The sequence below is a fragment of the Antennarius striatus genome, chromosome 19 (assembly GCF_040054535.1).
Source record: "Antennarius striatus isolate MH-2024 chromosome 19, ASM4005453v1, whole genome shotgun sequence".
Taxonomy (NCBI): Eukaryota; Metazoa; Chordata; class Actinopteri; order Lophiiformes; family Antennariidae; genus Antennarius; species Antennarius striatus.
Genome location: NC_090794.1, coordinates 5,733,895 through 5,748,363, shown reverse-complemented (window position 1 = coordinate 5,748,363; position 14,469 = coordinate 5,733,895). Strand labels below are relative to the sequence as shown.

The following is a 14,469-nucleotide window of genomic DNA, read 5'->3' as shown; positions in this document are numbered from 1 at the left end:
CCAATCCTTGCAGAAGATAGTTTTAAAATAAAATCCATGTTAAATGGACTTTCTTTGCTAGATACAGATCATAAGGGATCTGTAAACCCAGCCAAACCTTTCCACAGGCGCCACACAAGACCAAATCAGTCCTAAAGTGCAACTGTCTAAGTCTTTATGGAAGCTGGAAGTAATTGGTTGTCCTCGGTTATGGCTCTTCCACTAGTCTGCTTGGAGACTGACCGTCATTTATTGGTCAAACTTTAAAAGGCCTTTCCCAAGAGACTGGGTCATCCTCACATCTCAGTCAGCCGGCGGTAGGACGCGCTGATAAAAGTTAGAGGGCCTTGGTGGGTGATGGTGAGCTGGACTGGCCTTTGCTTGAAGGCTGTCACTTTTACAGCTGACCTTGAGTTGAGATCCTCTAGGAAATTTATGGCAAATAATGTTCTAAGGAGCTCCATTTCTAAGATTCACTGTCACTTTGCACTCAACTATCACTCTGCCTCAAAAGACAATCTGCACTCCTGACATGGCAGTTCCATAAAAGATATTGCCACCTTGGTGTCCTATCCAATTATGTGAAGAGGGAATTAATACTTTAAAAAGCTCCTAGTTTTTAACAGTTATTGCAATTTATGCTGCCTGTTTCACAGGCACATTAAGACTGATTGACTTGATGCATCATTACTTTCTGTGTGGTGCCAGGATGGCAGTATAATGTAATGGTTATTGAAAAATCTTTTTTCAACCTGAGTCTTACTTGAAGAACTGTATTTCAATTACGTCTCAGATGAGATTAGTTCTTTATTAGTGTTCCAGATAATTCTTACAGTATGTGTCTGAATCCAGATGGCTGACAACAACACAAACTTTATGTATTTTTACATATTTACCTTATGGAAATTGTTTCCTATGTTCAACAAAAGCACTTCATAAGATCTGATAGCAAACAAATATACCAAGCTTAGACTTGATAATCAGAGAAGGCTGACAACATAAACCCAAGTGATGCCTCTCGTGTTCAATAGTTCAATTGACAAGTGACTCTGGATTTACCTTCTGTAGTCTAACTGCTTTTTGCTGCAGGGGAGGCTTCATGTTGGGAGATAACCACATGCTGTAGAACAGATGAATTACAGACTTTTTAACTTAAGTGACCATCAGTCTCAGGATGGACCAGGAGTGGGGTTAGGGAAGCTTTGGCGGTCTTGGTGTACCCCAGAGGTCTCAGTTGACTGCTTTAGAGGCTTTTGTTGACTTTGAAGGCTACAGTTTACAAATCCTGCCTGGTCTATCTTTGGACCCTCCAAACACCTGAACAGCAGAAAAATGGATTGTTAGAGAAATCATATAATCTGTTGTTGATGATTTAGTGTATTGTTGTCACGGAAACAGAGGCTAACCTGACGACACTTTGATGAGTGCCAACGGTTGAACCACACTCTTCCAAATCTCCTAAGCCTCCTAAATCTCCTAAACCTCAGAATTTTTCCAACAGAAAATAGAGGTGTGAAGTTCTTCTTCTTTTTTTTTGTAATTTCTTTGATTTCAGTTAGTTTCTTTGCAGTTTCAGATGCTGATCGTTCCATTTAAAGATGCAGTGGGCAGCATTTCACCCAGACACCAGATTTGATCCCTCCTTAACCTCCCTTTGTCAGGCTACACTCCTGACAACTTGTCACTCAACTCGATGGGCTGTCAACCATATAATGATGTCTACACTCAGGAAAGAGGCATCCTACACAGATACCACATTTTTAGTCTGCTTCACATGGAGCTCACAGGTGTAACTTCCTTCATTCTCAGAGAAGGGCAGTGTTGGCCATCTTCCCAACATCACTAATGGCTCATATACACGTTATCTTAGTGTCCTGGAAGATTGTGTGTCACATGAATTATCTTCATGTAAAAATAGAGAAGCTGAATAATATATTAAATAGGCCAGTTGTTAGCTTGCAGGATGCTCTTTCAGCATTGTAGGATAATCATTTCAATTTTCAAATGGGTTATGATGAGGTGATAATGACAGATGTTTGATATTTTTAGCTTTTTACAGAAATGATCAGCGTAATAACACTTTTTCAATTTCAGAAGGAAATTAAATAAATAGGTGTGTATCCAAAATCATATCCCATATATACACACATATGTAGTATTTGTCATAGACTTCAATCATTGTTCTTTTTCAGCTAGCCTTTCCTGTATAACGGCTCTCATGTTCAGGGCAGTGTGCTAAACAGATTGTGACTGGTCCTGGCATACATGATACTTGTCGTCGTGTTGGCTGTCACTGGGTGATCCAGCCTCCATACAGCTCAGACTCTGATGAATACAACCAGTCTCTTCATCAATAATTATAACTGGGTGCACAAGGACATCTGTTTCCTGGGGCTGCGTCAGCACATACGCAGTAACCTGATGCAAGAGGGCTAAAAGTGGAGTTATGGTGACACTGCATGTTTTTCTCCTCAACGCCTCTCTCTCTCTCTCTCTCTCTCTCTCTCTCTCTCTCTCTCTCTCTCTCTCTCTCTCTCTCTCTCTCTCTCTCTCTCTCTCTCTCCCTCCATCTTTTGAGCTGACACCAGGTCACAGTATAAATTAACACTTTTGATTTGGTTCCCATGACTGGATGACTACAGGCTTCACCAGAGCGAGATCTCCACAGCTGTAGAGGTGGGATAAGCGCTAGTGGATACAAAAGCTATTTGTCATTGTTAATTATTTGAGTGTCCCACAAAAGAAGTCCAAACTAATTAACAAAAACAAGCAAAAGAGCAGCGGGGGACACAAAGGATGCAGTAACACCCGATTGTTCTGCTGTTATTGGGAAAGAGTTGGACTCCAGAAATCTGAATGACTTTATTGAGTAAAGTTTCAAGTACTTTGGGAAAAAAAAACTTGTTTACTTGTAAGCCTGTTATTTTATTATACGTTTTTCTTTTAATTTTTATCTCAAGAGTTTGGCTTGTAATAACACAATGTTTTATGGTACTAAACAGCTAACGTTTTTTTTTTTAAATCTGTATGAACATGTTAGAATTTTGACAGGTTTTCAGAAACACTATGTGAATACTTTGAAAACACACCACAGTAACAATGATGGTAACAGAATGACCTTTGACCTCTTCTCAGTAAACTGCTGTAATGGGTTTAGCTTGGTATTTACAGGTGATCGCTGTTTCGCAGATGATTCTCCACAGCTGTAACATGTGATGCAATTATGATGTCACACTCCAGGCGTCCTATCAGGTGCAGTTTCTGTTTTGAGTGCATTCCAGCGGAGATTTTAATGTCTGAAAGCACATTTTTAGAAGCATGATGTGTAAAATTGTATATGCCAAACCATGACATGAAGCGTTTCACTCTTTAAAGGTAAATGTGGTTACCAGCGTTGTTCTATTTATCCGACATGGTGAAAAAATCTCAAGACATCAATTATTACTGCTGTTTGTGGCCAGCCCAGAGACACTTCCAGAGTAATTATTTGCCCTTTGTCTACCCACTGAACTGCTTAAGCAGTTGTTCTGTCTTATCCATATGTAGGAGCGCTGCTAACAGAGGTACACACTGACAGAAGGTTTCAGCAGGAATACAGCAGCAATCTGGTGAAGAAGAAAAAATGGTAATTTGAGCTGAAAATATGCAAATGTCTCTATGAGTTTCATTCAAACAAGTCATTAAACCAATGGATTAGCTACTTTTTAAGTGAGGTAATGGGCAATTTGTTTGTACTGTATTCTCGGGATAGTTTCCCCGAGACTTAATGATTACACCAATAAAACTTTGCTTTTACCAGAGGGAGCCATTTTTATGATGCACATCAAAGGATAGCCTCAGTGAGATGACTCTTTTAAACGAATTGCCATTGTGCAGTGAGGCAAAGTGTTTGTCAAATTAATGTTGCTAATGCTACTTAACATCACGCATAGATTATTTATTTGTATAATGGAAAAGTATGCATGTTGTTTGCTCATCTGAAGAAGAGGGGGAGTCATACCTCTGCTTGTTGAGCATTTTTCATAATGCAGTGATAAAAAAAACAACCCTCAACTACCTGTATTAACCCTTTACTGCAGCTTGTTAATGGAACAATTCACCCAAAAATAAGAATCCAGTCATTATCATCCTTTGAGCATTGAGGTTACAGTGATTTCAGCTTAAAATGGACATAAATAACTCTTCCATGGACTTTTATTATAGTTTGATTTCTTTTTTAATGTTTTAAACAGCTCTTCATCTTTGTGGGTCAATGAAGACATCGGTGTAACTCCCACGACCTCCCTTTGTTATGGGGTTGAGTGAATGACAACTGAATTTCCCGTGTTGGGTGAACTGCTCCTTTCAGATGGCCATAGTAAAAAGTAACCACTGTTTATTGTTGGTAAAAAACATGAAACGAATACTCGAAATCCGTCAAACATTCTCCTTATAAAGTTGCAGGACTTTGTCACAAAGCCACACTTTGTCTTTATCACATTCCCTCTGCTAATAAAAATCAATCAAATAAATGAGTTTGTATCATCAATGCCTTCGCATATCTTCCTCAAACTCTCATAGTGCCCTCATAGTTATCCCAACCAATTCAAATGATGGCTGCGAAAACAAGAGTGGATTAATAGAAAGTGCCATCTTTCCTGTGCAACAACGGAAGTAGAGGAAATAGACAGACTGGCAGGCAGGAAGAAAGAGAGACCCAGAAATCAACACAGCATCAGAGAGTGTAAAAAAAAAGAAGTGTTATCTTCTTTTGACTCACATTGTGTGTCAGCCACAGGGAGTCCTGCTGCCTCCCTCCTCCGTTCTGTTTCATCCAAGTAAAACGCTGCTGTTAATAATTAGAGAGGAGGTGTAAGACACCACAGACTCACCAGCAGAACAATCTGTTGCACGCAGAGCCGTCTCATTTTAATAATTCAAATGAATCTACTCTTGTGCATATTTGCATAAATTAAAAGACTGTCTGCTCTGCGGGGTTCAGCAAATACATTTCCCCCTCACAGTAACATGCAAGCGTGGTCACGATTGGCGTTGTGTTGTCCTAGAGGGGAGATAATTCTCACGCTGCAGCAGTGCTACCTGGAATAGTACCGGTCTGACTTATGTATAACCTTATCATATGTGATTTAGTGGGTTTCTCCCCTGGTGCAGACACTCCACATGATTAAAGTGCTCCACAGCCAGAACCGCTGGGATTTGACCCTGTAGCCCCTGACCTTCTGGGTTAGCCTTTAGCGCTGTAATCACATGACTGCAATCTCCAGCCCTGGCTTTGGATGAGAAATGAAATGAACTGGAAGTCAATATAATTCTTATCGATTGCCATATGTTTGACTTCAAAATGGGTCAGTTTAATATAGACTCATAATTGGGGATGGCTGCACAAAACAACATAAAGCCTGATTTATAGGAGAAAATCAAATTTATTCTTTACAGGCGGAATTATTACCAACAGTACTCAGCCTCACCTTAAAGGCACACAGTATTTTAGTATTTCACAACATATAAAGCTTTATGCCTATAGATATTTTTAAGCACATGATGTCAATATTTAACAACATGGTAGGAAATTGAGTAGAAATTTCTCCTTTTCAGTTTCTCAGAAGAAAACACTGTGTGTGACCTCAGGCCAGAATTTCCTTACATTGCTTTTCTGCTGCTTCAAGGTAGAGCTGTGTCTGGAGGTGGACACTGTATTTTTCTCTATACAGCTAACCAGTTGTTAAGATCTTAATATCTTTTTGTTGTCATGATGCCTCATCTGCGGGTTAATCAGAGGTTAGCAGGTCGACTGATATAACTCTGGTATGAATATGACCTACAGTTAGGATTCACCTTTGACTATTCAGTTTACCATAATACACGTGTGTGCTTGTTATCATACTTTAACATGTGCTAATCAACACATACAGAGCAATTCAACTTCGTACAGTGGTGTGATGCTGTTTGTTGTCGCTGGGTTTTTAAAAAAAAAATTTAAATTATAGTTTGTATTCTAAGGTCTTAGCTAATGTGTATGAGCTAACACGGTTGCATTGACCCAGCCACGTATCAGCCAGGCTCAGAGGCTGTTTCTGCCACATCTCTCTTTGTACCCTTTGCTCCAGAGTTTTTGCAGTACAGCGAGGATACCCATTTTTAGCATAACTGACACCGGTGGGAAATGACCCGCTGATCTTTGTGGTGTCTTTGTCCTCCTAGCAGTGAAGTTAAGGTACACTCATCCTTCAGATCACAGGGGCAGCTACCATAATTAATGAAACCTGGAGGACGACTTTTTTATTGAGACGGTTCCTCTAGGACAATGTTTTTCCAGTTCTGGCACAGTTCTTCTCACTGTTTTTATGTGTCTTTACATTTTGTTTGCTGGTTTTAATTAAGAAACAATGATTTCTGTTTTATTGTCTTCTTTAGGTATATTTTATCTTAGAATAAGTTAAATTGGATACCAGACTCTGCATCCTGATAGTCATGCACATTGGAAAGTTTGCCCAGGTGTGGAGAGCGGATGTTGGCAGGATGTTTTTTCATTAACATCGTCTTCACCAAACGTAATTCTGAATATTCTTCTCTCTGTGCTCCAGATACTGGATCTGTGTTTGTGCATCAAGACGTATCCGGGTACAAATCATCGCCTCTGGCAGTCATGAGGAATAGAGGGTATGTACAGTATTTCTATGAATTACTCACATAATAATACACCTAATAAAATGCACCACACCTGTTTTCAGTGCAGGTGGTTTCTTCAAAATCCTCTTTGTTTTAGGCTTCCCAGTGTGAATGAGCTGATGCTAAAGTGATTAAATTACATAAAGTTAAACCGATATACATTGTGGACTATTCAGGAACTGTCATAGTTGGCAGGCACACAGCAGGTGACTCCACAGCCCTACCTGACCTTTGCATTTGACTTTGACCTGCTTCTGTGGCTGGTGACCAGACCAGAATGTGCTGCCGGTTTAGTCCTAACGTCATTTGGATGGGTGGAGCTGAGCAGTAGATCCACACTGTACTCATCCATCAATGCTCTCCTGCTCTCTCCTCCTCCTCCCTTTCTCTGCCTCTCTCCCTCCAGCTCCTTATACACATTCTGAGGCACATGATTAATCCCACCACTCATATCTCTTCTCATGTGTCAGCACCTTCGCTGTTTTATAGACTCATACTGAAATGAAGTGCCAATTCTGCTCTGAAATATCACCAAATTAAGACTGCTGGCATGTGTAAACAACGCAGATATACACCAGAAATCATTCATCAAACGGAGGCAAGGACTAACTCTCCTATTAAAACTTTGTTGACCCTATAATAATGAAAGGTTGTTTTGTGCAGTTCTGCCTGTTTAGTTGATTCTGCAGTTTGACTTATTATTGGCAATATTTGTGAAATTGCGTGTTTTAGTTCCTGATGAATGATATTCGTAAATCACGCATGACTTTATTCTAGTACGGGTCACAAAAACATTTGGTTTTAACAGGCAGTTTTACTGATAGCATCGCATTTACGTGCAGGACAACAATAGCTGCCAGATGACATATACAGATATTTTATTCAATCCCAAAATGATATGTTTTCTGATTTTATGTCATAAAAAACATAATTTTGCTGTTCTGGTTTATTGTGGCATTACTATGATGAACTTCTTGTCTCTAATTTAATAACCATTTGTGCTTAAGTGTGCTAATCCTATTCTTTTTGCATGTGCAATTTATGATATTCATTATTAGAAGGTTTGTCAGCTCAATTTATGTGAATTATTGATGTTGGAATAACATCTGCTGCTGTTGCTTTTACAGAGGGGGAAGCAGACGTTTTAAAATGTAGTTACATCTTCATTAAGACTCTTTCCTGATTGGCTCAGATCTCAATCAGAACACTTTTCATTCGCGTCATTTGGTAAAATGATGTCACAGATGTACAGTGGGATGTAACTTGTTCAACATGTCTGTGAATGGCTACACACATCTTCTACTGTCCTTCATTATCAGGGAATTTAAAAAAATGTTATTTTATTTTTGATTGTCTGGCCTGTAAATAGCAGCACATTATCGGGAAGAGCGGCTGATTCATCCTGAATTTGATTTAAACTGCTCTGTAACAGACCACTGAGCAGGACTCAAAATTTCAACAAGTGATATGTTTGATGCATATCTAAAAAGCAGTCATTTTATATTAAAGTTTGACAGTTTGACAGCAATAGTGCAAATCAAAATATATCACTAAATTAAATCTAACCAGTTTTACTAAATTAGCATGTAAGTGGAAAATAGAAGCCCTTGGGACACGTGTTGTGTGCTTATTTCTCAGTAGATTTACTTTGTAACCCAAAAAGCTTTCTCAGTTGGAGAAAGTTTTTCAGGTTTCTAAAAGTGAGACACATGAATGGATAAAGAGGGAGGATATCTGTGCAGCTGTGGAGATGTGTGTTTCTGGGGAAGCGACAGCCGGAGAGTTCTCTTGAAAACCCTTGACTGGCTCCTGACTTCTGAGGCCGATTTGTCTGCATATGCATGAAGGGAGAAGTTGTGAGCAAACGGAATTGATTGAAAGTATGAAAAAAATATGACGAGCTTCATCGCGCAAGTCTGAAGATAATGCACATGTACGCCCACGTAGACACGTCTATTCAACGCGCTGTAGCTCTGAAACCAGCTGTTCCACTGTGAGTAAATTATTGCCTGTCAGCACAAATTTAGCTTTTTCCATAACAAGCTGGAATTTACATTTTCAGATTTGCCACAGAAATCACCCTCCGCCCCATCCTTTACTGTCATCCTTCATAAAGTGGAGACGATGGAGGCCTAGCTATCAATTTTCTTCCTTTCCTTTTAAGATCGTAGAGATGTAGTTCAGTCTTACTCGGGCGGTGCTGCGGTGACTGATGATGGAGACGAAGCATTCAAAAACTTCTGGAGACACAAAGGTTCAGCCAGCTCCAGTGTCATACATCATTAAACTACTTTACTACACATACTTTCACATACAGATGTCTTTGTATTGATTCAGATTTAATGCAATCTCATTTTTGCCTCAAACTTTTCATGTAAATTTAAGAGCTGTCAGGAAGTTAGTTCAGATACAATCAAATGTATAAAAAAAGCACTGACTACAGTGTGCGTGTGTGTGCGTGCATGTGTGTGTGTTGTGTTGCTGTTTGCCACTGGGAAGCTGCCGGATAGGTCTGCGGCTGAGGTTCTTGGGGTCTCTGATCCTGCAAGCCTTTCTTCTATTCTAATTATCCTGGATGGACAGTAACCTTTATCTGCTGATGCCCCAGGCTGTCTGCACCACCCTCTGCTGCCCCCCGGGGCGGAGGGCAGTACAGGTCTAACACGAAGCATTGATTAAATAATGTACCTCTGCAGAAGATCCTTCAGGTGCCCGGCTCCATGTCAAACTTTTTCTGACCTTTCTCACATAGTTGTCACAGATTTAATTTTATCATTGCCTATTAAATATCCAAAACCCAGACCTACCAAGCTTATGACCAACTTTATTTCAGTAGTTAATTGTGAGTAATAAAAGGGCACCATCACATCGATTATCCAGCCGTCACATCTAAACTAAACTTCGAAACAGGTCAAACAGGGAGATAGACTTAAAAGAGTCGTTTATCCCTCTATTATTCCTTCAGCTACAGCAGTGTTTCTAATTAACTTATAAAGTGTGTGAGAGCAACCGGTCCATCCATCTCTGTCCAGGTAAAGAATGAGGATCCCATCTTTTTCCAGCAGCCCTGCAGCTGAATGCAGATCAATACTCCTCAGAGGAGTCGTCATTTAGATCCCGGTTATGATTCTGACGTCTGCCTGTCCTCAATCATGTTTCTTGTGCAGGCCACTGGCTATGAGCGTGTGGTAATAACTATCATGACATAATGACCTCTTACTCCATGCAAATGTGGCACCCTTAGACCCCCGGCATGCTCCATCAGCCCAGAGATGGGCCTGTTGTGAATTAAATGTTCCCCAGTAGCTATAAAAGTGTGAACACTTAGTTCCCACACTCCTCCAGACGTCCAGATAATTCACCTGAACACAATAGAAGATATTGTGCAGTCTGCTTATTTATGAATTGGTTCAGCTCCCTTTTAGCTTGCAGGGCAGAACTCTGGCACGGTCTAATGAGGCAGAAGACAACCTGAAATCAATATCTGCTCCCAGCGCAATGCAAGAGAACTCCAGTAATTAAAGGGCTTTCTCTGTGTGTAACGGCAGCTGGTTAAAGCGCACTGGTGTTGTTCAGTTTGCTGGATGAACATGGTTTAGGTAATTTTTTTCCACTTCTTTGGCAACCTGTATGGTGTTGTTAGTCTTCGGGGCAATTCAGGCCTTGTTAGTCTTAATGCTGCGGGCTTGGGGCAGTCTCCACTGCTTTGGCCCCAATTTAAATGCCTGAGTAAAAACAACGAACTGCAGCAGGGCAATGTGTTTACTCTGGTGTTAACAGTTACACATTAGACAGAACTCGCCTCGGCAGCAGTATGCGAAGTGGGAGGATTCAAATCCATCGGAATGCGTAAATTGTAAATTGAAAATCATAAACTTTCACCTTCATCAACAGAACAGGATGACCTTTTTTGTATTCCGCACAGTGCTGTATTATAATGTTATGATTGGTGTCATTTTATTTCTTCCTGAAATGTCAAGAATTTCATGTCATAGCCCCAAAGTTTTATTTATATTGCTCCAATTGTTACTTCATTCATTCATTTTTTATTATTGCAACTTTTTTAAGGAGTAACGTTGAAACTTATTGGGTAAACACTTTAAAATGACCTCATCCCAATTTGTTGTGATTTCTTTTAAGCCTGACTTTTGGTTTTCTGTCTGTCGCTGACTTTTCCACAAAATCGTAAAACGGGATTTTCATAACAAATGAAGAATGTATGCCATTGAGCAGCTAAACAGGAAGAGGATTTCTGTAGTTATCTCCAGCTAAGAGGGATATTACCAAAGTATCTGTACCTGTAAATAAGTGGCAGGAAGTGAGCTAAATCGAAAGCAATGAAAGAAAATTCATGGACAGGGTTCTGATGGGGAATCAATGTGGGGTTACCCTTCAGAGTTTATCACCTAGATGTGTCAAGAACACAACCCCTCGACTCATTAATATATGTGAGTAAATCTGATTTAATCACAACACTGAGATCAGTATTGTATTGGGAGTATTAAAAAGGAACATCCACCGGCAGTGAATGAATCTGTGGAGAAGTAGGTGAAAAATATTTATCTAAATGTTTAGCCCCATTTTCTCCCATTTATTTGCCCACTGGGTGAATTACAACTGATTTTGGAGCAGCAGAATTAATAGGGTGACTTCAGAATTACAATATTTACCACACTGTCCTCCTGCAGCTCAAGCATTCCCTATAAATACAGAGTTTAGGGTCAGTCCAAGTCTTTATTTGCTTTTGATGTTCTGTGATATTGCCTATGTGATATCTAATAATTTTTATTCCCATCAGATTATTCATCTGTATTGTTTTACTAACAGGTTGTAATTGGGAGATGCTTCACATTCTGTAAAGTTATGAGAAATCGGAGAAATACCCTGATGATGGCCTCATGAAAGCAATATCCAGGCCGTTGCCTCAGGCTTTGTGGCTTTTTATTGTTGCTTATCTCTGCCGGGCAACAATTTGTTAATATTGAGCTATAATTGAAGTAGATATTAAAAGTAGACGTCAACAACAGGTTAGTGATGAGAGCCTGGCAACGGGGTCATCTCAACCAAAAGACACTCACCTACCCTGTACACCTGACAAGCTGTTGCATTACAGATAACAAAGCACAGCTCTTCACACAAGCCTGTCCTCCTGGTGCTTTCCAGAATTACATCACCATTTGGAATTTAGTCACAGGACAATAACTGGAAAGGGAGAGAAAGCAAAATGTAAAATGATACCAATCCTGCCACGAGCTGTTATGAGCTGTGAAGGGTAACTGAAAGACCTACCGGGCATGAGACTCATCATAGTCCTCCTCTCTTAGCAACAATATAAAATGACACATTATAAAATGACAATGCAAATTATTATATGTATTATGCTGATGATATTATTCTTACAGAAAGGAGAAGAGAAAACAAAGAGGCTCATTGTGGTTCTTAAAACAGATAATACCTTATATCTTTTCACTCCTCTCACGCTTCATCATGTGGGACTGTGATCTGGGCTATTTCTAGAATTGTGTTCGGGAAGAAGGTGGGGCACTGTAATCTGTCAGAGTGAGATACTAATGTTGCCAATGCATTCACCTCAATGTTAAAAAAATAAAATTGAGCAAAAAAAAAAAAAATACAGAGAGCTTCACAACAGATTATGTTGGTACTTTGCTGCGTCAAATAAAGATGAAAATACGCAATGAATCAGACAATAAAATTTATGAACAATGGCAATAGTGATATGTTCATCTCCACGGAAACCAAAGAATAATAATAAACCAAACACAATTTATAGTATTTCAAGTATCTGTCCTGAACATTCAATTAATGTCCTTTAATTGTATTTTTCATTAATGGAGATATTGTGTCTCGCTGGTCATTCTGACGGTAGGATCATCAACTTATTGACCCACAAAGCCTACCAGGAAAACTCCCTTTAAAAACATTATTTTCTTATTGCAGGAAAAGGTAAGAAGAATCCTGGAGGGGACCCAAGTCTTTGTGGGTCCGTCACCGGGATGTATAGAATATTATTCATACAGGCAGCTTAGCAGAGTTTCGTTAGCATAATGGTTTAACAATCCATTAAATAAATTAAAACTGATAAAATATCATAAGATTACATTTGTAAAAGCACAGTCTTTCCCGTCTTTGTCAGTCGTTTTGCTGTGAAGCTCCAGAAATGTTTTTTCAAGGACTATAAAACTTCAGAAACCCTCGGCATCGGGGTGAGTCAACAATGACTGAATTCCTAATTATGGACATAATGTTCCAGTTAGTCTTCAAAGGTAATTTTACTGAAAACTAAAAGCTGAGTCCAATTTACCTCAATTTATATGCTTTGATATACTCTGGAAAAAATTTGATTTGCTTTTCAGTCTGCAGTGCTACCTCGGATCTGATTAAAGCTTCAGGTTTGATATTTTAGAGGTGGTTCCAGACTGATGAGCGGGATCACATCTCCAACTGTATTTATTTCACATTGTGACACTGAACACTAATGTCAAGTCTAGTTCTCTTTGTGCTCTTTGCTCATACGTCTCTTTATTGAAATGACTGGCTGCTTGAGGTACAAAGCAACCTGATTAAGGTGCTAACTGCAGAAGCTACTTCTGCGAAACGTTTGTTTACATTTTTTCCATTCTGTTGATAATATGACCTCATTTTATGAATTTATTAGAGTAAAATTATTCTTTATACAACTTGCACCTTTGCAATCTGACCATACCATCCTTATATCTCATCACTGATTATTTTTTTAGTGTCCAAACATAAAGGAATGTTCCGATCTGATCTTTACATTCTGCAGCAGAAACCATCTGTCTTTGCCGTCAGCTTTTTTCATTTGAAGTGATGTGTCTGAGATTGAAAACAGCCTATTTGTATCTTAAGTGTGTTCTGTAAGCGCTTTATTCAACATCAGCATATACCATCTATTATTCATGCTCATGTACTTACTGCAGTCTTCATTGGATGTGACAAAGCTTTTTGATTCCGTCTCGCCCCGTTCTCACGGCACTGCACCCACCAGCTCCTCCTGCCATAGGAAATTGTGAATTTCACCTAGTTAATGCAGCCGCATGAATTATTAATTGTAATAAGTGGAGCTTCTAGGCTCTGTGTTTTATTGCATTCTCCTTCACTGCTCTGTGACATTACAGAAAATGGCAATTGTGTCCGAGACAGACTGAGGCCATTAATAACCAAGCGCTGCTTTTTGTTTCCTTCGTGGCTCCGGACCTCTCTCAAGTTTAATAAGGCCTCTGACACTTGGCTGTGTGGGATCCGGAGCATTTTAATGGACACCCACCCCCCGTCCCTTGCTTTATAATGTCATGCGGTGTTTATTTAAGGTCAACAAGAATGCTTCAAGAGTTAAGAACTAAGGTTATTTGCACCAAATAATGTGGCGGCGTGGTTAGTTTGAACCAAGCTAACCTTTTTAGATATGATCCTGTGTCGCCTTTCTCTAAAAGTAGGTGCATTATCATCTGTGGCACGTCTCTGGGGATAAAACCACACTGTTTTTTTCGATGGAATCTTCCCATTATTGTCAATTAGATAAATGTTTTCTGGTAAGGAATTATAATTAAGAGAGGGACCTGCACCTCATGTCCCATCTAATTAGTGATCAGTGCACAGGCAGGGCTGAGGCAAAGTCCATGATTTATTACTTTCCTTTGCTAAATGTGCTCCCGTGTTCTCAGGTCTCCTGAAGCATGCATAATCTTTAGTTGAAGGAAGCGCAACCTATGAAGGAAACACAAAAACACCACCTTTACTTTTTGTTTATGGATTGATGCTCAGTAAAATGTGAAATAAAGA

General features: G+C 39.5%; 1 protein-coding gene across 1 annotated transcript in view; it reads left to right on the top strand.

Annotated features, from left to right (window-relative positions):
• LOC137613117 (heparan sulfate glucosamine 3-O-sulfotransferase 5) overlaps positions 1-14,469 on the top strand; it is a 45,823-nt gene that overhangs the window by 17,783 nt on the left and 13,571 nt on the right. Inside the window, exon 2 of the mRNA XM_068342001.1 lies at positions 6,564-6,639. The gene's annotated coding sequence lies outside the window, so the exon portion shown is untranslated. The remainder of the gene's footprint in view (positions 1-6,563; positions 6,640-14,469) is intronic.